Source organism: Suncus etruscus, chromosome 3 (genome assembly GCF_024139225.1).
Source record: "Suncus etruscus isolate mSunEtr1 chromosome 3, mSunEtr1.pri.cur, whole genome shotgun sequence".
Taxonomy (NCBI): Eukaryota; Metazoa; Chordata; class Mammalia; order Eulipotyphla; family Soricidae; genus Suncus; species Suncus etruscus.
The window spans coordinates 111,779,386-111,805,637 of record NC_064850.1 but is presented as its reverse complement, the minus strand read 5'-3'; the positions used below and the strand labels follow the sequence as shown (position 1 = coordinate 111,805,637).

At 35.3% G+C, this 26,252-nt stretch overlaps 1 protein-coding gene and 1 pseudogene across 2 annotated transcripts in view; one reads left to right on the top strand and one right to left on the bottom strand.

The window, feature by feature from the left end:
• Positions 1 to 26,252, bottom strand: part of LRBA (LPS responsive beige-like anchor protein) — a 662,022-nt gene that overhangs the window by 280,313 nt on the left and 355,457 nt on the right. The window lies entirely within an intron of this gene.
• Positions 21,469 to 21,614, top strand: LOC126005298 (uncharacterized; annotated as a pseudogene).

Below are 26,252 nucleotides of genomic sequence, written 5' to 3'. Positions count from 1 at the left end.
GGAATAATTGTAAAATCACAAATTATCAAGTAACTAAAAAAGAATACCTACAAAAAATAATCTCCAAGGAAGTAAACAAAATAATATTTACGTTGTGTCCATTAACATTAACAAAGAGAGTCACAACAGCATTTGACAAAAATAAAATATAAGGAACTGAGAATGTGTTTACAGAGAAAAATTTTATGGTAATCTTTATCCTTCTGCCTTTGAAATGTGCTTTATCAAAATTAAAAATAATTAGGTACAATCTAAATAAAATAAAAATATTTGGACCTCAGCAAGTACTTTATATAATACCTTACAGCTGTATGCCAGATTGTTTTTTTTTTTTAATTTTCATAGAAGTAGCCTTCCTACAGTCATAACAAATTGAAATAATTTGAATACAATTACTAGCAAGGTTAAAGTCATTTAGATGGTTACAAAACTGGGGCAGGGGTGAGGACTGGGGAGTATAGAGGAACCAAGGTTTTGTCACTTAACCCTGTAAATTCTAACAAGATATACTCTCTGTTACAAAGTTCTCTAAAAAATGAGGCAAAACTGGACATTTTAGAATAGTATTGGAAGAGAAAGTAGAAGTTCATTAGCAACGTATTCTGATGTGATCAGGCATTTTCATTTTGAAAATCTCTCACTCCTGGCCATGCTCAGGGAATACAAGTGGTGCTGGGTATAGAACCTGAGTTAGCCATATATATGCAAAGTCAGGTGGGTGCAACTGTCCTGCTCTAACTCTCCAGCCCACAACCCTAAAATATTTCCTAATAGTAGCCATAGACTCTGCCATGAGACAAGGGCAAACATGACAGTTTTAAAGTTACACCCAGTTTTGTGGTGAAGTAGTCAGGGACCAGAGGCAGTAAGTGCTTGGGCAACCATGCAGTACTGGAGATCAAAATTGAGGTTGTTGCATGCAAAGCATGAGTTCTTGGCCCCTGAGCTATGTCCAAGCACCAGATACAAGATTATTAATGTACTGTCCTTATACTTATGGAGAAGACAACTATGTAAATATAAAAATTCAAATCACTATGTGTGATGGAACACAGCACAATTAAACAGTGATTACATCAAACTATAGGGGGCAATATTCACAAAAAATTTTCATAAAATGGGGAAGAAGAAAAAGTACAGCAGGCGAGATACCACTTTGCTTGTGGCTGATATGGGTTTGATTCCAATACCCAATATAGTCCTCTGAGCCTGTCATGAGATATCTCTGAGCACATAGCCAAGAATAAACTCTAAGCACTGTCAGGTGTGGCCCCCAAACAAAATAAAAAGCCCTGCAACAAAACAGGCATAAATGATCACTATACTTAAGTAATATTTATATTGATATGTGTGTATATAACATATTTTCCTGCGTATAAGATGACCGACCCCCTAATTTTACAGTTAAAACATAGGTTTAGGATTATATTCGTTAAGACAGAATGTTCCTGTGCTGCAACTGTATGTACCACAGTAAGCCAATCACAACAAGCAAAGGTTCAAAGGTTTACTGTAATAGACTTCCTCTCTGACTCTGGCCAATCTGAGCAGGCTTTTTACAGTGTAGGTTCGGTACAGAACATTGTATAATTTGCATGCATAAAAAGCCTACATGGATTGGTTGAGTTAAGAGAGGCGGTCTGAGTAGCCTTGCAGTGATTGGTGCAGGATTGAGTTGGAAAATTTGTTTCGTGGCAATATCCAGACGATTTTCGTTTAGTGGCATATCGAAACGCTTTTCAGGATATACTCAGCGTAAGATGAGCCCCGATTTTCAGTTGACTTTTTTTCATTTCAAAAGTCATCTTACACGCCAAAAAATACGAAATATATCTATACATATATATGCATACACCTTCTTAAAGCACAGTTTCTTCCTTCTCTGGACAAATGAGTAGTTTCCTTTCTTTTTTACCCAGAGTTTAATCCTGGGACAAAGGAGAAGAACAAGGACCTTCAGATATTATCAACAATAATTGCACGATAGGTTTTTCAGTGTTGTTGGAAAATATTTTCAGGCATCAGATAGGTAAACAACAGGCATAAATAGACACAATGGAATAAACAAAAAAGAGAAACATCAACATTCATTTCATTAAAGTCATTATTAGGTTCATATAGCTTTATATGAAGTTTGCTAGAGCTGGAGCAATAGTACAGCAGGTAAAGCACAGCCAACCTAGATTCAATCCTCAGACCCTATGGTTCCCCAGGACCATCAGGACTGATGTCTGAGTGCATAGCCAGCAGTAAACTATAAGCACTGCTGGATATGGCCCAAATCTACCACCCTACCCCATAAAATAAATTGAGGCTCAATACTATTATATTAAAGTAAAAATTACAAAAATCACAGATAGTTATATATTTCTTCTAATTATTTTATAACCTAAACATACTAGCACCAATTACTAAGTTAGACAGGTTCAAATCTATCACCTTCCTAGTTGTACTGTCATTTTCAGGGAATTTGGATCAGCATCAATAAAACAAAGCTAGTTTAAGATGAAAAACTGTCACAATGCAATTATATTAGAAAAATCTTCATTTTCAATTTTATCCACTTTCTTTTGACAATGCCAGATAAATTTTGATGACCTTAACAGAAGTCAGTAATAAATTCTTCTGGCTAGAAAAAAAGTGAAACACTAGAAAATTTTATTATTCATTTTTTGTTATTAAATTTTTATGTCACCTGTTTTTCTAACTCCTCTACCTGGCTAGCTTTTATTTCCAAATTTTAGATTAAAAAATGCATGCCACACATTAGCAACAACTTAAATAAATGGTAACCTCTAAAAAGAAGTAAACATTTTAACTGTCCTGTCAGCCAGTCAGAAGATAAAAATGCTTAAGTTCCAGATGGGTTTCACTTTCTGCATAACTTGCTGGAATAATATTTAGGTGCTATAGGGTATCATACAATATAAAAGTATGTCTTATTTCACAAACCAAAATCCACCATGCCTTCATGCAGATAGATAGAAAGAATATGAAGTGAAGACTCTGTTTACCAAGTACCAACTATATATCAAATGCAGGTGAGGTATGCTCTGTGCCATCTTAATGAAAAGAAGAAAACTAAATAACCTTCAATAGTAAGGATACTAACAAAGGATACTGCTTCTAAAGTAGAAGACTTGCTTTATAGGGGTTCAACATAGGAATTTCATATTACTTGATTGGAACACTATGTATAACGTCTGTAAAATTGTTATTGTAGCTATGAGCACCATTCACAATACTACATTCCACTTAACTTTCTTTCTTTTTGGGTCATGCCTTACCTCCATACTATCTCTCCGGCCCCTCCACTAAACTTTCTAATAAACAAAAACACCAATATTCAGTTTGCATTTAACTTGGATATGTTCAAAAAATTAATTTTTACAACAAATTCTACTATTCAAGAAATGATTCCAAGCTTTTCTTAGACACTCTTGGACTATTTACCAATTATTTAGTACTTTAGAAAGTAAACATTATGAGAAAATAAAATTCTAGTAACAATTTACACTACAATTAAAACAATTAACAACTGACAATTAAAAATATATTAAAATAGAGGACTAGAGAGATAGTATAGCAGTCAGGTGTTTGCCTTGCATGTAGAAGTTCAGTGGTTCGAGTCCTGGCATCCCATATGGTCCCCCACACTCTGCAAGGAGTGATTTCTGAGCTTAGAGCCATGAGTAACCCCTGAGTGCTGCTGAGTGTGACCCCCCCAAAAAAAAACCAAAAACAAAACAAAAATATTAAAGTAAATTATGTTAGAAGCTTCACCTTAGTAACTTAGATAAGTCAGACAGTTTAATTTTTTTCCTTATTTAAGCACCATAATTACATATTTGTAGTTGGGTTTCAGTCATAAAAAGAACACATTCACCAGTGCAACATTTCCACCCTAAATGCCCACTGTCCCTCCTTGCCTACCCCTGCCTATATTCAAGACAGGCATTCTAACTCTAGTTTTCTCAATCATTAATAATTATCATGGTAGTTAGTGTAGTCATCTCTCTAACTACACTCACCACTCTTTGTGGTGAGCAAAATATCGAGAGCCAATTCTTCCAGGCTTCATCTCTGTTGTCTGTGGGCATTATTACAGTATTGTCTTTTGTTTTTCTTTAAACCCAAAGCTGAGTGAGTCTATTCTGAGTCTATCTCTCCTTCTGATTTATTTAACTCAGCATAATGGTTTCCATATTCATCCATGTTTAGGAAAATTTCACAACTTCATCTCTACTGACAGCTGCATAGTATCACAGTTTCTTTAGCCATTCATCTGTTGAAGGGAATCTTGGTTGTTTCTAGAATCTGACTATTGTAAATAGCACTTCAATAAATATAGGTGTGAGGAAGGGATTTTTGTATTGTGTTTTTGTGTCCTAGCGTCTATCCCTACGAGTGGTATAGCTGGATCATATGGAAGCTCAATTTCCAGATTTTTGAAGAATCTCCATATTGTTTTCCATAAAGGCTGGACTAGATTGCATTCCCACCAGCAGTGAATGAGAGTTCCTTTCTCTCCACATCCTCGCCAGCACTGATTGTTCTTTGCTATGTGAGCCAGTCTCTGTGGAGTGAGATGGTACCTCATTGTTGTTTTAATTTACATCTCCCTGATGATCAGTGATGTGAAGCATTTTTTCATGTGCCTTTTGGTCATTTATAGTTCTTCTTTGAAAAAGTATCTGTTAATTTTTTTCTCCCAATATTTTTGATGAGGTTAAATGTTTTCTTCTTAAGTTCTGTCAGTACTTTGTATATCTTCGATATTAGCCCCTTGTCTGATGAGTATTAGGTGAATAGTTTCTCCCATTTTGTGGGTGACTTCTGTATTCTTGGCACTATTTCCTTTGAGGCGCAGAAGCTTCTCAGCTTAATATAGTCCTATCTGTTTATCTCTGCTTCCACTTGTTTGTAGAATCCTGTTTCCTCCTTGAACATGCCTTAGTCTCAATGCCATGGAGTGTTTTGCCTACGTGTTGCTCTATATACCTTACAGTTACAGGTCTGATATCAAGGTTTTCAATCCATTTGCATTTGATCTTTGTGGAGGGTATTAGATGGAGATCTGAGTTCAATTTTTGCAAGTGGCTGACCAGTTGTCCCAAAACCACTGTTGAAGAGGCCTTTCTTGCTACATTTTGAATTTCTTGCCCCTTATTCAAAAATTAGATGATTGTATGTCTGTATGTCTGTGAGTACTTTAGTCATTTTCCACTGATCTGAGGGTCAGTCTTTATCCAATACCATGATGTTTTAATGACTATAGATTTGTAATACAATTTAAAATTGGCGAGAGTGATGCCTCCCATATTATTTTTCCCAAGGGTTGCTCTAGCTATTCATGGCTGTTTATTGTTACACACAAATATCAGGAGTGCTTGATCCACTTCTTTGAAGAATGTCATGGGCATTCTTAGAGGGAATGCATTAAAACTGTACAATGCTTTGGGGAGTATTGACATTTTAATGATGTTAATCCTCCCAAATCCATTAGTGGGATATGTATCTCCATTTTCTTTTGTCCTCTATTTCTTGAAGCAGGGTTTTGTAGTTTTCTTTGTAAACGTCCTTCATCTCTTTAGTTAAGTTGATTCCAAGATATTTGACTTTGTGTGACACTAGTATAAATGGGACTGTATTTTAAATTGCATTTCTTTTCTTTCATTATTGGTGTATAAGAAGGCCATTGATTTTTACATGATAATTTTGTAGCATGCCACTTTGCTATGTGAATCTATTGTTTCTAGAAGTTTTTTTGTAAAGTCTTTAGGATATTCTATATTTCGTATCCTGTCATCTGCAAACAGTGAGAGCTTGACTTCTTTCTTTACTGTCTGGATACCCTTGACATCTTTTTCTTGCCTAATCGTTATGGCAAGAACTTCCAGCACTATGTTGAATAAGAGTGGTGAGAGAGGGCAGCCTTGTCTTGTACCAGATTTTAGAGGAAAGGCTTCAAGTTTATCTCCATTGAGAATATTTGACAATGGCTTGTGGTAAATGACCTTGACTATATCTTCCATCCCCATCTTGATGAGAGGGTTGTTGGAAGTTTTTTCTTTGTTTGTTTTGTGAAGCTCATGGGTTACTCCTGGCTATGATGAGCTCAGAAATAGCTCCTGGCTTGGGGGACTATATGGGATGACACTGGGGGATCGAACTGCCATCCCTCCCATGTCAGCCACAAGCAAGACAAATGTCCTACCGATGCGCCACCGCTACAGCCCCTTGATGAGAGTTTTTATCAAGAATAGATGATAGACCTTTTCAAGTGCTTTCTCTGCATCTTTTGATATGATCATATGGTTTTTACTTCACTTTTTGCTGGTATGGTGTATTATGTTGATTGATTTACATATGTTAAACCATCTTTGCATTCCTGGAATGAAACCTACTTGTTCATGGAGTATGATCTTCCTGATGAGGCACTGGATTATATTTCTCAAGAATTTGTTGAGATCTTTGCATCTGTGTTCAGCAGAAATACTGATCTGTACTTTTCGTTTCTTGCAGCATCTTGGTCTGGTTTTGGTATCAAAGTAATGTTAGCTGAATAAAAACTATATGAGAGTGTTCCTGTTTCTTCAATTTCATGAAAAAGCCTAAAAAGGATTGGTAATAGTTCCTCTTGAAAGGTTTGAAAGAATGTGTTAGTGAATCCATCTGGCCCTTGGCTTTTGATTTTGGGAAGACTTTTGATTACCATTTTAATTTCCGCAGTAGTGATTGGTTTGTTTAGATATGCTAGATCATTCTGGTTTAACTGTGGAAGATTCTAAGAGTCCAAGAATTTATCCATTTCTTTCAGATTCTCATGTTTCATGGCATAGTTTCTCAAAGTAGTATCTGATTACCCTTTGAATCTCTGCAGCATCTGTAATGAACTCACCTTGTTCATTTCTAATCCTGTTTAATAAGATTCTCTCTCTCCCTTTCTTTGTGAGTTTTGCTAGAGGATTATCAATCTTGTTAATTTTCTCAAAGAACAAATTTTTGCTTTCATTGATCCTTTGAATTATTTTTTAATTCCACTGCATTTATTTCTGCTCTAAGCCTTTTTATTTCCTTCTAACTACCTATTTTTGATTCCTTTGGTTGATCATATTCTATTTTTATAAGACAAGTCATTAAGCTATTTTTATAGGCCCCTTCTTCCTTCCAAATGTGTGCAGTGCAAAGCTATAGATTTTCCTCTTATACTACTTTTGCTGTGTCCCATAATCTTGATCATTTGTGACTCCATTTGCATTTGTTTCCAGGAATGTTTTGATTTCCTCATAGTTTTCATCCCGACCCACTGGTTGTTCAGTAGGGATTTGTTTAATTTCCAGGTGTTAAAGTTTTTCTTCTGTGACCCTTTGTAGTTCATTTTTACTTTCACTGCACTGTCATCTGAGAAGGTTATTTTTTTACAATTTCTATCCTCTTAATTTTAAGGAAATATTGTTTATGGGCTAGCATGTGGTCTATCATGGAAAATGTGCATTGGAGAAGAATGTGTATCCAATTTTCTGGGGATGGAGTGCTATATATATGTATATATATGTATATATGTATATAATATATATATATACACACACACACATATATATAAATCCACTTCCTTCCATTTTTCTTTTCAGAGCTAGTATATTCTTGTTGAGTATCTGCTTGGTTGACCTATCAAGGGGTGACAGGACAGTGTTGCAGTCTGCCACTATTATTATGTTGCTATTAATGTCTTCTTTCAGATTTGTCAACAATTTTACTAAATATTTTGCTGGTCCTTCATTGGGTGCATATATGTTTAAGAGTATGATTTCTTCCAGTTGTATATATACCTTAATTAGTATGAAATGTCCCATTTTGTCCCTTATAGCTTTTCTGAGGCTAAAGTTTACGTCATCAGGTACCAATATGGTCAATCCAGCTCTTTAAAGGAGTCGTTTGCTTGGATGATTTTCTTCCAACCTTTGATTTTTGAGTATATGTTTGTTCTGAATATTCAGAGGTATTTCTTGAAAGCAGCAGAATGTTGGATTCAGGTTTTTTTTTTAACACATTTTGCACTATGTGTCTCTTAACAGGAGCATTTAGTCCATTGACGTTGAGATTACTGTCATGGGATTGCATGTTATCTTTACATAGGAGTTTTGTGTATCTATTGTCTGTTTGCTCTTAAAGTAGACCTTTCAGTTTTTCTTTTAAGGCTGGTTTTGAGTCTGTAAAGTTGCTTTTATCCATGAAGCTATGTATACTTCCTTCAAACCTGAAGGTGAGTATGGCTGCATGCAGTATTCTAGGCAAATCATTCATTTGTTGAGTTTTGTCACTATATCCTACCATTGCATTCTGGCCTTGAGGATTTCTTGTGACAGGTCTGCTGTAAATCTTAAGGATGCTACTTTGAATGTAATTTCCCTTTTTGATCTTGCTGATTTAGTATTCTACCCCTATCTGTGGGATTTTTCATTGTGCCTAGGATGTTTCTTGGAGTGCTTTTCTTCCGGTCTCTTTTATTTATTTACTTTTTTGAAACAAATCTTTATTAAAGCACCACGATTACAAGCTTGTTTTAGCAGTAAAGTTTCAGTCATAAGCAGAATACCGTCCTTCACTAGTGCAACATTCTCGCCAATATCCCTCTTCTCCCACACCCCTGCCTGTATTCGCAACGAGCATTCTACTTCTTTCATTCTTTAACATTGTCATGCTAGTTGTTGGTGTAGTAATTTCCCTAACAGCGTTCACCACTCTTTGTGGTAAGCTTAAAATTGTGAGGTGGTTCTTCCGGTTCTTCCAGCCTTTAACTGTATTGTCTCTGGACTTTATTACAGAAATGTTTTTAATTTTTCTTAAAACTCATAAATGAGACTATTTTTTTATTTAAACAACATTATTACATACATGATTGTGTTTGTGTTTCAGTCATGTAAAGAACACCACCCATCACCAGTGCAACATTCCCATCACCAATGTCCCAAATCTCCCTCCTCCCCACCCAACCCCTGCCTGTACTCTAGACAGGTTTTCTATTTCCCTCGTACATTCTCATTATTAGGATAGTTCAAAATGTAGTTATTTCTCTAACTAAAATCATCCCTGTTTGTGGTGAGCTTCTTGAGGTGAGCTGTAACTTCCAGCTCTTTTCTCTTTTGTGTCTGAAAGTTATTATTGCAAGAATGTCTTTCATTTTTCTTAAAACCCATAGATGAATGAGACCATTCTGCGTCTTTCTCTCTCTCTCTGACTTATTTCACTCTGCATAATAGATTCCATGTACATCCATGTATAGGAAAATTTCGTGATTTCATCTCTCCTGACAGCTGCATAATATTCCATTGTGTATATGTACCACAGTTTCTTTAGCCATTCATCTGTTGAAGGGTATCTTGGCTGTTTCCAGAATCTTGCTATGGTAAATAGTGCTGTAATGAATATAGGTGTAAGGAAGGGATTTTTGTATTGGATTTTTATGCTCCTAGGGTATATTCCTAGGAGTGGTATAGCTGAGTCATATGGGAGCTCAATTTCCAGTGTTTGGAGGAATCTCCATATTGCTTTCCATAAAGGTTGATGAGTGAGACTATTTTGTGTCTATGTCTCTCCCTCTGACTTATTTCCCTCAACATAATAGGTTTCATGTACATCTATGTATAGAAAAATTTCATGACTTCATCTCTCAGGTGCATAATATTCGATTGTGTATATGCATCGGTTTCTTTAACCATTTATTTGTTGAAGGGCATACTGGTTGTTTCCAGATTCTGACTATTGTAAATAGTGCTGCAATGAATATAGGTGTGAGGAAGGAATTTTTGTATTGTGTTTTTGTCTTCCTAGGGTATATCCCTAGAAGTGGTATAGCTGGATCATTTTGGAGCTCAATTTCCAAATTTTTGAGGAATCTCCATATTGTTTTCCATAAAGGCTGGACTAGAAGGCATTCCCACCATCAGTGAATGAGAGTTCCTTTCTCTCCACGTCCTCACCAGCACTGACTGTTCTTGTTCTTTGTGATGTGTGCCAGTCTCTGTAGTGTGAGATGGTACCTCATCGTTATTTTGATTTGCATCTCTCTGATGATTAATGATGTAGAGCATTTTTTCATGTGTCTTTTGGCTATTTGTATTTCTTTTTTGAGGAAATGTCTGTTCATTTCTTCTCCCCATTTTTTGATGTTAGATATTTTTTCTTATTAAGTTCTGTCAATAGTTAGTATATATTCGATATTAGCCCCTTATCTGATGGGTATTGGTTGAATAGTTTTTCCCATTCTTTGGATGGCTTTTGACACTATTTTGGCTTTTAGTAACTTTTTTCTTTGAGGTGCAGAAGCTTCTCAGCTTAATATAGTCCCATCTGTTTACCTCTGCTCTCTGCTTCCAATGTTTGGAGAGTGCTATTTCCTCCTTGAAGATGCCTTTTGTCTCAGTGTCATATAGTGTTTTACTTATGTGTTGTTCTATATACCTTATGGTTTTAGGCCTGATATCAGGGTCTTTAATCCATTTCTATTTGAACTTTGTGCATGTTGTTATATGGGGATCTGAGTTTGCCTTTTTGCAAGTGGCTAACCAGTTGTGCCAACATCAATTGTTGAAGAGACTTTCCTTGCTCCATTGTGGATTTCTTGCCCCTTTATCAAAGATTAGTTCATTTTATATCTTGTCATTCTCTGAATATTCAAGTCTATTCCACTGATCTGAGGATCTGTCTTTATTCCAATAGCATACTGTTTTGATAACTGTTGCTTTGTAATACAGTATAAAATTGGGAAAAGTGATGCCCCCCATATTCCTTTCCCCAAGGACAGCTATTTTTGGGTGTTTTTTGTTCCAAATGAATTTAACTAGTGTTTGATCCACTTCTTTGAAAAATGTCATGGGTATCTTTAGAGGGATTGCATTAAATCTGTACAATGCTTTGGGGAGTATTGCCATTTTAATTATATTAATCCTGCCAATCCATGAGCAGGGTATGTGTCTCCATTTCCTTGTGTCCTCTTTTATTTGTTGAAGCAGGCTTTTGTAGTTTTCTTTGTATAGGTCCTTCACCTCTTTAGTTAAGTTGACCCAAGATACTGAGTTTGTGGGGAACTAATGTGAATGGGATTGTTTTTTAATGTCCATTTCTTCTCTATCATTACTGGTGTATAAGAAGGCCATTGACTTTTGCATGCTAATTTTGTAGCATGCCACTTTGCTATATGAATCTCTTGTTTCTATTCAGGTCTCTTTTAGCAGGTACTCTTCGGGCATGCAGGATTTGATTGTATGTAGTCTTTAGCTGTTGGATTTTCTCTGCAATGATGTCCTTGACTGTTGATTCTTCCTGGGGATTTTCTTCCAGGGTCTCTGAGACTCCAATGATTTTTATGTTGTTTCTATGCAGTTTATCAAAGATTTTTATTTTCATCCATTCACATTCTTTGAATGATTTTTCCATTGTCTGACCATTTGCTTTACGGCTTTTTTCCAATCTCTTCTGTTGTATAGAGTTGTTCTGCAGCTCATCTTCCAGCTCATTAATTCTGTCCTCAGCTGCTGTTACACTGTTATTTTGGAGAATCTTTCCATTGAGGTTTTCATTTCAGCTGAGATTTTCAGACCTGTTGTTCAGTTTGAAATTTTATGATTTCTATGTATGTTGTCTGTTCAGCTTGATCTATACTTTCTTTGAATTCTATGAACATTTTCCATATTCCTTTTCTAAATTCTTTATCTGAGAGGCTAACTAAGTGGTTGGCTCATCTCAGGTCAATAGAACTGCCATCTTGATTCTATATGCATAAAGTTGGCCTGCGTTATTTCCCCATTGTCTCACTTGTAGTGTGGTTTTTTTCCCCTACATGTAATGGTGGAGTTCACTGTCTAGAAGATGCTCAGCTATGCTCCTCTGGCACTACTTTATTCGGTGGAGATAGCTTACCTTGCTGATGAGCCTTGATGAGATTAAGTTCGCTGGGGTCTTCCTTAGCAGCCTCACCCAGGAAATCAGGAAGCCAAGTCTGACAGTTTACCTTTTAAAAGTTCTGTATTATTTTTAAAAAATACTTTATCATGTGCCGCAGAGATAGCACAGCAGTAAGATGTTTGCCTTGCATGAGGCCAACCCAGGACAGATGTTGGTTTGATTCCTGGCATCCCATATGATTCCCCAAGCCTGCCAGGCGTGACTTCTGAGCACAGAGCCAGGAGTGGACCCTGAAAGCCGCTGGGTGTGACCCAAAACCCAGAAAGAAAAAAAAAAACCAACTTTATCAAATGTGCTCAAAGCTAACTATGAACTAATAGTGGTAGATACAGTGAATTTCCCTCTCTACATATCACAACATTTATTTCTTACTTTTTACAGGCCATACTCATAGGTGTGGAGCAATATTTTACTAAGGTTTAGATTTAAAATTCCCAAAATATGACATTGACTTTTGTATTTATGTGTTCATGAGACACCTGTATATCTTTTATGAAAGTACCTTTCAGATTTCTTGATTCATTTGCTTGCTTTATTATATATAATTTTACATATTTAAAACATCATGCCAGAAAGATAATGCACAAATAACCTCCCAAATGCTAAAATACAATTTTGCTTTAAGAGATGTTTGCCTTGTAAAAGTTTCTTAATTTATGTAGTTTTTCCTGCTTTTATTTTTATTTCCCTTTTCATCAATGTAAGTATATCAATATATTATTTAAATATTACTGATATGTATAACACTTGCTCATGTAAATATTTAAATATCTTACTGGTGTTCAAGCCCTGAAATTTTTGTTTTCTTTTATGTGTTTTTATGTTTCTTTTGTTTTTAAGTATAATATCCGAGTTTTCAAATTCTTCCATATTTTTGAACCAATTTCTGTTACGGTGTAAAATTGTAACCTTGCTGGAAGTACAGGGGCATGATGCTTCCATTTTTATTCTATTCTTTTTAGAATGATTTTGGCAATAAGAAGTTTTCTGAGGCTTCATATAAATTTTAGAATGATCTTCTATTTTCTGAAGGGAAAAATCCTGTTTTGTAGGTTGCTTTATGTAAGTTGACTGTTTTAATAATGTCTATTCTTCCAATAAATAATATCTGTTTTTCTCTACATTGTTTTAAAATAGTTGTTTCAGAGTTTTAATGTAGATGCTTTTCTCCTCTTTCAGGAGAGCTGACCAACGTTATTTTATCCTTTATCAATACATATGTAAATGCAATTGTTCTTTTCATTTTTTGACTAATTTTTAAATATTTATTTACTATAGTTCAGGCAGCTACTCCTAATATATACCACCACCACCATCACCACCAAAGTGCCTAGGACCCCTGCCCAGTTACCTTGTCTCCTTCCCCACTCCTAAACCCCAGCCACCAGATACTTGGTTTTGTATTACAAGGCCAAGCATTCCGTGCTGTCTGTTCTCTGGTTTGTCTCTCTATATTCCACAGATGAGTGAGTTCATCTGATATTTGTTCTTCCCCTCTCACTTCGCTTATCATGATGCCCTCTAGTTTAATGGCTTGTTTCCCTAACTCCTACGTTTCCTAACTCCTTATGCTTAGAAATGCAGCTAATATATGTGTTACTGGTTTTGTATCCTGACACTTTGCTGAACTTAAAGCCTATGAGATAATCGGGGGTGGGCTATCAAAGTTTTCAATATATATGTCATTATTTCTGTGTTTGCAAATTTGGATTTATTTTTGGCTTTGGAGGGAGACACACCCAGTTGTGCTCAGAGATCAAGACTGGAGGGACTTGATGGACCGTATGGGGATATCAAGGATTGAATCTAGGTTGTCTCTATGCAAGAGAAGCACTTTATGAAATCTAATGTCTCTCTAGCCCAGGAAAACCCTTTAATTAGTCAATTAATTTCGTACCACAAATATAATTTAAGCCAATAAAATTTAAGCCCCACATTTTGCCTGGTAAACACATTTTACCAATTTGAAAATTAAAACTCTTATTCAGCACTTGGAAAAGTAATTTTCCTAATGAACAGAAACAATGGAAAATAGACTTGCTAGCAGATTCATCAGAACCTTGAGGAAATCAGAGTAGAGAAAAAGCTGATATATTCAGAGATATTAAACAAACAAACAACTAAACCTGCAGAGGAACTGAAGAACTGCCCCCAAGCATTTGTGTACCTGTACTTTATATCATGCAAGACAATCTACTTCACAATTTAATGAGAACAATTTTAATTTGGTTTGAGTCAGGTTTTCCATTATTTGCTTTGAAGGCATCTAAAAGATACACGGATTACTAATGATGCCATTAGCAATCTGATCACAGTTGTGAAAGCAAAACTAGACAGTAACAAACTCATGCTTTGGTGGGGATAGTTTCGATTGACTTGCTTAAAGAAATTGTTTTTTTGACAATGAAAGGACATAGGAAGGGGAAAAGTAAAAGAATAGACTTGGGCCAGGAACGGTAATTAATGTGGTAATGGTAATGTGGTTCAAATAGTAGTGCACATGTCTTGTATATGTGAAGTCCTATATTCAATCTTTTTGTTTTGTTTTGTTTTGTTTTGTTTTGTGTCACACCCAGCACCGCTCAGGGGTTACTCCCGGATCTGCACTCAGAAATTGCACCTGGCAGGCTTGGGTGTGACCATATGGGATGCCAGGAATCGAACCAGGGTCTATCCTGTGTTGGCTGTGTGCAAGGCAAATGCCTTATCCCTCCGGACCCCTCGATCCAATCTTAAAGTTACATAATCATACCTGACCCCATCAACTGTCCAGTGAAGTCCTGGTGAATCCCAGCACTGGAGGGTGTGGCCCTTTCCCTTAAGCAAGGTCCTGGTTATCTAACCCAAGACAAAACAAAAAGAAAAGCTCAGACTCCAAGCATGTTTTCCAAAGAAAAAGACATAGTCCAAAGAAAAAGAGGGGATTGGAGAGATGTATAGATGCCTACATTCAGCCTGCATTTGGCCAAGGCTCAATTCCTAGCACCTCATATAATTCATAGAGCCCCATCAGGAGTGATCCCTGAACACAGAGTCAGGAGTATGTCCTAAGCACCACCAGGTATGACTCCCAAATCAAGCAAACAAAACAAAAGAATAAAGATGTCATAGGAGAAAACAAAAGGCGTATTTTTGAAAAGCAGAGAGATATGATCTTGTGAAAAAATATATAATTACCTTGGAAGAAAGGGACAGCATATACTACTTTGTCAGAAATATAAAAGCCAGTTATTTCAAAAACTGAGTTGAGGATTGAAGAAAAAGGAAACGAAGATTTTGTGTTTCTCTCATTATTTTCTCCATCAACAGAACAGCATAAAAGGTAAAATGCAAATAGGAAATATGAAAAAAAAGGTCTACTACAGGAAATGATGACCAAGTAGTTGTGGAGATCAAGCTGAAATGGAAATCCTTCATCTATAGCAGAGTTTCCTAAAGTCTTTTTTTTTCACTCAATAACTCTTTTACTCAAGAAATTTTTATATGATTCAGAATATATGTGTGTACAAAATAGAATAAAATTCTTTTTCTGATCGTGTCATAAACTGATTGCATAAAACATATTAAGCACCCTATTTCATATGTAATCTCTCTGAATTCTTATAAAAACTCTAAATCTATAATTAAGTCCAGATTTAACAGATAGCAGAACTAAGGCTTACAATTCAACTTAAATACTAAGAAACCAAAGTAGATCTCATATCAATGACTTTTCACCAGCCCAAATTTTGAAAATACTATTCTGGTACCTATTTTGATTCAGAATTTCAAATTAGGTTCATTAAAATTGACTATCATATGTCTATGAGTTTAGCTACTTATAACATTGAAACAGACAGGCAGATAGGGTGCTCCTGGACATTAAGTTTTTTGGGAAAGTCCAGTGAAGCCACTCAGTCATCAGTCCCAATGGCCTGGAGATTAGACCCAATTTGAAAATCAGGAATGGAGGCAATCTCCAGAGAAGAGAGGACTCCTTAGAAAAGGAGAAGCTTCCAGGGAAATAAAACAAGATAGAAATAGTGGAACACAAAATTTCAAATCTCTTCCCTTTAGCAATTATCTGCATAGCAAAAGCTCTATCTGAGGGCAAGATGGCAAAAGCCAAGCTATGTAAATATAACTTCCAGAGAGTGGTACATGTCAGCCTAAAATGAGGGGATGCCCTGTGCTCTGTTCTTTGGAGAAACCTGCTGTCTTTTCTCTGCCACACTGGCTCTTAATCCATAGTACTTTCTCCCTCACACTTCACTTTTTCTATAGAGATCATTTGGAAACAGCTACAGCATGTACCACAAAACTACAAATTTAAAATAAGCCTATTTTTTTATAAATCATACAAATTATCACAGCGCATTCCAACAATAACTTCTTCAAAAAAATTACTTTTTCAGTAGCTGCATCACCCAAAATGGCTCTGGGAGTAGAGGAAGAAAACATTACATGTCTCTGATGCTTTATAATAAGTAAGTCAAGGTAAAGGAAACTCCAAGTATTGTGGAGGGAAGGCCAGCACTAGTTAGTGGAAACTTGGAAACTAGTAATATTCACTGAATGTTTCTAGGACCTCCCATCTCTTATCCCAAACATAGGCAAACCACACAATTTATAAGAATGTAGTATGAGGCAAATCCCATAGCCAAAAACCACTGTTGTGTCATGAAGAAGCTCAGGCTCAGGCCTGCATCACATTTTATTAAATTACAAGGAAAGAAGCAAACGATAAAGAAATAGCAGCCTCCACAGTATGACATTTTCTAATAAATGTTGTTTTATTAAATTTAAATAAAGATTTAAATGTAGTCATTACCAAAGCAATATAATCAAGCCTTCCTGATTTTAATCTGAAGCTGTTAGTATATAGTTTAGAGTTATTTTAGCTAGCATTAAAAAAATTAAGTTTGGGGAACTGGGGCAATAAATAGCACAGCAGACAGGTTACTTGCCTTGCACACAGGTGATCCAGGTTTGATCCCAAGCATCCCATATGATCCTCAGAGCTCACCAAGAGTGAACTTGGAATGAAGAGCCAGAAATAAGCTCTGAGCACCACTGAGTATGGTCCAAAAAGCAGCAACAAAAAAAATCCAATTCGGAAATAGAAATAGCTCTAAATATCAATACTACTACCTATATTAATTATCATAATAAAAATATGCACTTCCTCAAACATAAAAACCTCATAATGATCTAAATGCTGAATACAGAACACTTGATATTTCAGAGTTCCATTGATATTTGCCTTACACAGGACTGACCTAGGTTCAATCCTCAGCACTGCATATGATCCCCCACATATCACAAGAGTGATCCCTCAGCAGAGTCAGCTGGGTGTGGCCCCAAAACTAACAAAACCAGCAACAAAAATGAACCTCACTGAATTCTATATATATATTATCAATATTGACAGAAGAAAAGTTGTACATAAAAGAAAAATCATAGATGTTTAAAAGAAATAAGAAACATCTTATGGTTATGATCAAACTTCCACCTATGCCAATTAGGGTGTAATAATAATAAGAAGCCATAGAATTACACATTCATTTTATTTTACACATTATAAACTGGTTTATTTGGAGTGCATGCTAGGCTTTGTACCCTACACCAGCAGAGCTCAACAAGTATGCCTAGCTTTGTGCTCAGATGTCACTCCTGCTTGGGGAACTCTATGTGGTACTGGGGACAAATCCAAATGAACTACATGCAAGACAAATTCCTCACCCCCATAGTCTCTCTCTCTGCTATCTAAACCTTGTTTCTAAATCATACAGGAAGATAATCGTAAGAAAGTACTTACATATAATCAACTTTTATAGATTAATATATTTCAATGTTCACATTTCACATACTACTTCATTTATTTCAATGCTAATCTGGGGCAAATATCATGGGAGGCGGAGTTTTACACCTGACTATGTGAATAACTCTAGTCTCAAAGAATTTTGCCATGAAGGGGGGGAGGGGGTCAAGTAAATGAAGATAATGCAAGCTAACAAAAAATAAAAGACAAAAATTTTCCAAGGAATTCATTTGATTATCACAATCCTGTTTTCACTAGAAAAAAAAAGGGGGGGGAATTGAGTTGATTTATGGCATTCATCTTAACACCTCCAACATTTGGGAAAGTGGTTAATAAAATAAAATTTTTAAGTTTATTTTCTCAGAACAAATTGATTTTCATTTCGAATTTTCTCAAATAGGTACTGAATATGCCAATTCAGTTTCTTTTATTATGCCCGATTCAGCTTACTAGTTTTACTTAAAAAATGCAGTCTGTTAAAACCATTTCTGTAGTCAGGCAAGAGAAATTTATTATTTGTTTCAATTATGTGATAAACTTATAACAAACATGGCACATATCCCAAGCCAACAGTTTAATTCATAATACAATTAAATTTCTACCAAAAATCCACTGAAATTAATAAAAGAACAAAGTAAGAAATTAACACCAAGAAAGCCCATTCATTTTCACCTCCTGGGGAAAATAAACACAAGGGTACCTTAAATAGCAAAAAGTGAACTTTTTACAACCAAAAACATTATTTCTACAGTAGATATGGTTGCTATAGATAGAAGTTGAAATAGAAGTAAAATCACAGCAAGGTAGATGTTTAAATACCTTATGGTTTCATTTTACACTTCTCATATCTGGGTGAAGTCTTAAAAGTAATTCAAAAGGAAAATGAAAGTATTTTACTCAGAAGATAGAGTCCATATGTTCTTGAATCTGGAAATCCATTGGGAAAAAGACTACAGTTTTTAAGAACTGAATTTTGACAATTGGAAGCTGATGTGGCATTTCTTTTCTTTTTCCATGAAGATTTGATCATTCTCAGGGGGAAAGAAATAGATCTTTATAAAGTATAGCAAGCTTTAACACCTGTTTAATTCCAAATTACTTAGCAAAATTTATTGAGTCTTCAAAATCTCACAATGAGAATTTGTTAAAAAAATATAAGTTCAAGTTATTTTTATAAGACCAACTCAAAAATTATACCTACATATTTAAATCTGTTTACATTTCAATTTTTAAATATGTTAACTATATCAATGATTACTTGTTATTACTCCAGATAATTCAAAATAACTTCATTATTCGTACTATAAGACTGCAGTAGTAGGTTTAAACTACTTGAAAATCTGAAGTACCATTAGATTCTAAGATTGACTATTTTCTTTCATTTACATAAAAAATTTAATCATTATTTTCTATATCTAAAGTGAAGTTGATAACTTCAAAGTTAAGGGGCAAGAAAGCACAGGGATTAAGATGGTTGCCTTGCCTGGAGCCAATCATAGTTCTATCTCTGAATGATCCTGAATAACATTGGCCAGGGTTAGCCTAGGATGAACCGATATGACCCAAACCCACCCCCTCTCTCAAAAAGTTAAAAATGATTCTGTTCTAAATATAAAGATAGAAAATGAAGTCTCAATATAGTACTAAATACATTAATTTCAATGAATAATGAATAATTCAATGAATGCTAGTGAAATATAATTTAAAATTTGAAAACATCATTAGTATACGTATTACATGAGAAGTACTTTACTAAGATACGCTAACATACATTTTTAAATATCTACATTAAGACTAGGGATCAATCCTGGCTTGAGGGACCATATGAGACACTGGTCATGTAAAAGGCAAATCCTCTACCCCTATATACATCATTTTTTTAAAATGCTTAATGTCATATAGTAGTAGTACAGAAAAAGACAGTGATAAAAATTATTTCAGATACTTCCCTTATATACAGATAGTAGATTTAATTTAATAATTAATCAGCTATTAGCTTATTCTAAATCCTTAACTTTCACACCTCTCCAATATAAAGAAGTGACTTTAAAATGATAATATTTTGTCATTCTGGAAATAATTTAACAGTGTACACCACACAATCTATGATTATGTCCAAAATCTTAACCCCAAAAAAGAAACGAAACACTGAAGTTGGTATAGTTCTCTGCAACTATAAAATAACAACTTCAATACCTTTGTCAGCTATTATACCTCATTATAAAAAACACCTACAATACCTATATTATAAAAGCAAAAACAAAACCTAATTCCAATTCCTCAAAAATCTCAAATTATCAAAAAGATATTAATTAATTAAGTCCTATTACTACTTTACCATATTGCTCTTGGGAGCAGAAAGACAGGAAAGTAGTAAAACAGAGCCGTGAAAAGCTTTCACTGAGAGAAATGAAACAGCTTTGATCAATGCAAAGAAAGTCTAGAATAGAATCCCCTAGAAGAAAATCAAAACATTTGGGTTGATACTTTTTCCTTGTCATCCATGACTAGAAGGCAAACTGAATAAAGACTTAAAGGTAAATAAAACTATTAAGCATATTAAGGAGGAAAGTTGTAAAGAGACATTTCCCATTGCAGTTCACCTCTTTGAATGCCTTGTCTAGAAGGACCCTGAAATTGATGGTAGGAGAGAAGGTTTAAGAAAGTTGAAACCTCATTATGGGCTGAAGAGAAAGATAGCAAAGAGCTACCACATGGACGAGAATGGAGAAAATAAAGGGACAGGAGAGTGCAGTGCAGTGTATCAAAATTTTCAGGAAAGGCTTTCAAAACTATATGGACTATTTGTTTTGCTTAATATTTTTGAGCCAAGCAAAATTACCAATAGACTTAAGTGACATAAACAACCCATGCAGAGACAGTAATTGGACAATAACTACATTTTTTTATTGCAAGTGACTCATTTTTTTAATCAAACTTTTAAAGCTTTTTTGAGGAAAAAAAACTCAAGTTCATTTCATGTCAAATAAACAAAAAATCAGAATCAAACATAATTAAAAAGGACTTTATTACATAAAGTTAATTATAAATCAGTCTATATAATTTCACTCAAATCTAATGGAACATAAATCTAGTCAAGTGGATGAATTTCAATGCTTGTTTCCTTCGCTTTCTTCCATGTGTGCTCAGGTTATCCAGAGGACACTCATTATGTTCTGGCCTGGTCAGATGTTTAGGGCTACCAGAAACATCTGAGCAATGCTCAGGAGCCCTAGGGCTGACCACCAGAACCATATGGATGCAAGAATATGCACATGCACTTAAGAGGTACTTCATTATTCACTTTCTATGCTATCAAGAAGCTGTGAAGGGCCAGAAAGGTGACACAGTAGTAGGGTGTTTGCCTTGCACACAGGCTGACCTAGGACCAACCGCGGTTCTATCCCTGGCATCACATATGGTCCCCCAAGCCAGGAGCAATTTCTGAGTACATATCCAGGAGTAACCCCTGAGCATCACCAGGTGTGGCTCCAAAACCAAAAAATATAAAAATAAAAATAAAAGAAGCTGTGAGGCTTTGTATGTTACATAACTCTGATTCTTCTTTTTTTGTGTGTGTGTCACCCCATTCACAATACAGACCTGGAGGGACACTTGGGATATTGGTCATGGGAATGTTGCTCTGGTGAAGGTTTTTTTTATATATATTAAAAAAATCAAAAGAAAAAAATAAAAGATAAGGCCTCCCAAAGCTTACCACAGGCTGTCTTCTTTACACTGACTGTATAGAAAGAGGAGGTACAGTAAATGCACCCCATATAACTGTGATTCTTAATCCTCTCAATCTGAACCAAGAATTAAACTGATTTATAATCGTGTCAGAAGATTTTTTTTTAAGTTGTATTGTTAGGTCATTTAAAACTGGTACATGAAAGGACAGGAGAGAAAATACTGTGGTGAAGGTGTTTGTCTTCGTGTGGCCAACCAACTCTGATTTGATTGGTCCTGGAGCACAATCCCTGGGAGCTACCCAGAACATAGAGCAAGGAGCCATCCCTGTGGACTGTGTGTCGTAAAAACAAAACAAAACAAAAACAAAATCAAAAAACAACAAAAAATACTAAGCTAGACCTATTTAGCTATTGAACATTTAAACACATTGTTAAGTAAAAGTTAAACTGCATATCCAGCCCCCCCAAGGTTATCCTTTCTCATATTTTCAGAACTCATATAAGAAACTATGCTCATAAAAAGTGAATTTTTCATAGTTGATTTTTCTTGAGTAGGTGGGTAAAGACAAGAAAAGAGGTACACCTAAATGTCTCAGAAGCTACTCCCAAGAGGCAGAACTCGGTACCATACTACGCTGGGGATCAATCCAGATCTCTGGAATGAAAAGAATATTCACAAGCCTATTGAGCTCTCCAAACCCCCAATAATTGGTTGTTGAATAACCCTCACACTTTGGGGCTAATATTCAATAGAACACACAAAAATCAATATTTTTACCAGTGGAAAAAAATTATAAACTCTTTATATAAAAAATTTTCACCTAAATCAACACTAATGTATAGAATATAATGGCATTAGGCTTTAAAAATTAAATATACATATGAAGAAGTATTTATAAAAAAAATGGCCAAAATTCATTTGCTTCCACTGAAACATTTAGATTGGGATTACCATTAAGAAGTTCAGAAAATGAGACTGATGTGCTCATTTATTAAATAAACATATTTTTCTTTTTAAAAAGATAATAGTTTTAAACTGTTTTAAACATTAGTTCAGTTTTTTAAAACCATGAATGCAAAAGTAACTATTTTTCACATAAACACTTCATTTATCAGAACATAACTCTCAGCATCGAATCTTTCAATCATGCATTTTTTAATAAAAGCATTAAAATATGTTCATCTATAATAACCAAAAAAATAATGTCTAATAGATACTAGAGTTTAATTCTTAACTTTCCTTTTCGAGAAAACAACAAAATCAGACTTTATGTTTTTAAATAAATAAAAATATTTTAATGTACTCTTCCTATCAAATACATGGAGTGGGACTAGCATAGACTTTAAAAGAAATAAATAACACTGCCTGGAATGTCTTTTTGTTTGTTTTGTTTTAGTAGTAGGAAGAAAAGAGGATTCGACAGACAGCTAAAGAAGTGCTTCTTCTTCGAATTCAACTGTTTTTGAAGTCAACTTTTGAGGTTCAATATCACTTGCAATACAATAGGAAGGATTATGTGACACTATATTAAATTCTTATTTTTTCACTGAAGAAAAATATAATAAGGATTAAGGTCTATTTGCTTTTTTCATCATTTTAGCCTTTTTTTTTTTTTTGCTTTCATCAATTTCAGTCTGCCATAAATCAAAAGTATTCTTTTAATCCCAACAGTAGACAAAATAATGCAATTTACACTTAAATATGCTCAAGGAAAAAAATTAACATTCTTTATCATTTCCCAACAGAGACAGTTAATACTCTAAGGCCACATTAATAGAATCTTTCTGCCACTGTAGAAAGTTTGATAGCACTCCTATTTCAATGTCTGAATTTTTCTCCTTTTTTTTGACAAAGACAAATGATTGCCATCAATCAAGATCCAATCGGGTATACAGAGAGTCAGGCAAATGCATCACTCTTTACTGGTTTTCTTGTTATTTGAGCAGGCTTTGCTCCATATTATTTTATAGAATGATCAAAAAACCAGCCATAAGATAGATCATTCACACCCACTGTAAAATTAACTTTCATGAATAATGAGAGTTTTAAACCTCAGATAATGTATATGTTATACCAAGGATATTACCAGTTCATTTCTGGCTAGAGATTATGTAAATGATACTATATGACCTTTATCATTACAACAGGACATGCAAAACACATATTATTTCATACATCATTTGAAATCAAGTCAGTTTTAAAAAGAAAAACAGTCGTTTATAATGTTAAAGTTTTAAAAGAGAGATATGAACTTCCTAATCATGTTTTGAGACCTACATCCTTAACCTGTTACTTCTGTTAAAAATATTAAAGGAAAATAAAACATTTCAAAAATATCTTCTTGGTTCCTATATATATTTTTTGTTGTTACTATGAATGTAGTTTGGAGATATCATTTAATGTAAAATAATTAACATTAAAATTTGTTATTTATATTTAAATAGATATTAAGGCACAATGAAATAGCATAGTTATTCTTAGCTGAGTTTTAAAATAACAATGTTCCAACACCAATCATACCACAAGTGGTAGCTTCTCTCCACCATGATAAGTAATAAGTTATTAGTGCATGTTTGTGTCATTCTACTCAGTCTTAAAAAGTTCAAGAAAATATTACTAAAATGAAGGAAAACATCCTAATACTGTTTTTTTTAAACTAGATACTTCCAAAATATAAATGTAAATGAAAGGGGCCCACCAAGCATAAATTTGTTCCTTTAAAGATATATATATTTTTGGGTCACACTCGGCAGCACATTACTCTTAGCTCTAAGCTCAGGAATCGCTCCTGGCAGGCTCAGAGGATCATATGGGATGCCGGGATTTGAACCACCGTCCTTCTGCATGCAAGGCAAACGCCCTACCTCCATGCCATCTCTCTGGACCTAAAGATATACTGTATTTGCCAGTGTATAAGACGACTGGGCATATAAGACGACTCCCTAATTTTGCAGTTAAAACATAGGTTTGGACCTATATTCGCTGTATCAGACAGAACGTTCCTGTGCTGAAACTGCATGTACCACAATGAGCCAATCACAACAAGCAAAGGTTCAAAGGTTATGCTGTAATAGACTTCCTCTCTGACTCTGGCCAATCTGAGCTGGCTTTTTACAGTGTCCATTAGGGTCCAGAACATTGTCTAATTTGCATGCATAAAAAGCCTGCTTGGATTGGCTAAGTTAGAGAGGTGATCCAAGCAACCTTGCAGTGATTGGTGCAGGATGGAGTTGGAAAATTCGTTTCATGGCTATATTCAGACAATTTTCGTTATAGCGGCATATTGAAACATTTTTCGGGATATACTCGGCGTATAAGACGACCCCTGATTTTCTACTGACTTTTTTTTTTGTTTCAAAAGTCATCTTAGACGCCAGAAAATACGGTGTATATATACACACCTGAGCAGCGCTCAGGGGTTACTCCTGGCTCTATGCTCAGAAATCACTCCTGGCAGGCTCGGGGGGGGGGGGGGAAGGGGGGCATATTCGAACCGCCAACCTTCTGCAATCAAGGCAAACGCCTTACCTCCATGCTATCTCTCCGGCCCCCAAGATATATTTTTAAAAAAAATTGTAAACTCAGTTCTTTTCTGCTATTTCCTCTAAGCTTGATGGTCTCCCTGTCTTCAACCTTCATATCAATCAAGTCTACAACTAAGCAAGATCCCTTTTTTATTTGTCTGTTGCTTAGCTTTGGTTTGGGAGTCAAAGCAGCAGTCAGTGCTCAGGGACTGTTCCTATTGCATGTCATGGAGCATTCCTAGAATGCTTGGATGATGCAGAGATTTGGGTTTGAACCCGGAACTTCAGCATACAAAGCAAGCACTCCAGTCAGGTGAGAATTGAAAAAAAGATCTAACAAAATAACCTGCTTGTTTTGAGGGGAGCACATCAAGCAGTGCTCAGTGATTACTTCTGGCTCTGTGCTCAGCGATCATAGTGACAGGATTCCCACATGCAATACAAGAGATGGCAGTGTGCAGGACAAGAACCTTATGCATATATTTTCTCTAGCACCTTAGAATTATGTACTTAGAAGAAAATCTGTTGACACCAATAGTAAATGCTAAACATTTGAAGAGAACCACATTCCTCAGAGAAGTTTTCTCCAGGGGATACATGCAACTTATTTGGATGCAGGAAGATCAGCTTCTATTTATAATATGTGCTACAAAGTAAGCTTTATTGATGTTCAAGACATAGTTTCATTCAATTTGAGTATCAGTGATCATGTCTTATGTGGTATGCAATCTTAGCACAATGAGACTTATTTATGCCTAGGTTTATAGATTTCACTAAAGCAGTTTTTCAGTTTTTTTCTATTTCTTTTTTTTAGGACATACGTAGCGGGTGATGCTTGCACCTAATCTGGCTTAGTACTCAGTATTCTGTACTAGTAAGGCTGCTATAGGTGATGCTTGAGAGACCATGAGATGACAGACCAAAAGCAGGAAATACAAGCCCTTTGAGCTATCTCTCAGTCTTAAAGACATGGACTAAATACTTTGCATTAGGATCAAAAACATACTTAATAATGGCTGAATGTGATGACGGTACTTACACATTTTTATATAAAAAGGTACTCAGTCAGGGACCGAAGTGATAGCACAGAGGCAGGGCATTTGCCTTGCAAACCCAGGACAGACTCAGGTTCAATCCCCGGCATCCCATATGATCCCCCAAGTTTGCTAGGAGCAATTTTTGAGTGCAGAGCCAGGAGTAACCTGAGTGCCACCAGGTATGACTCAAAAGAAAACAAAACAAAGAAAAAAGGTACTTATTTCTTATTT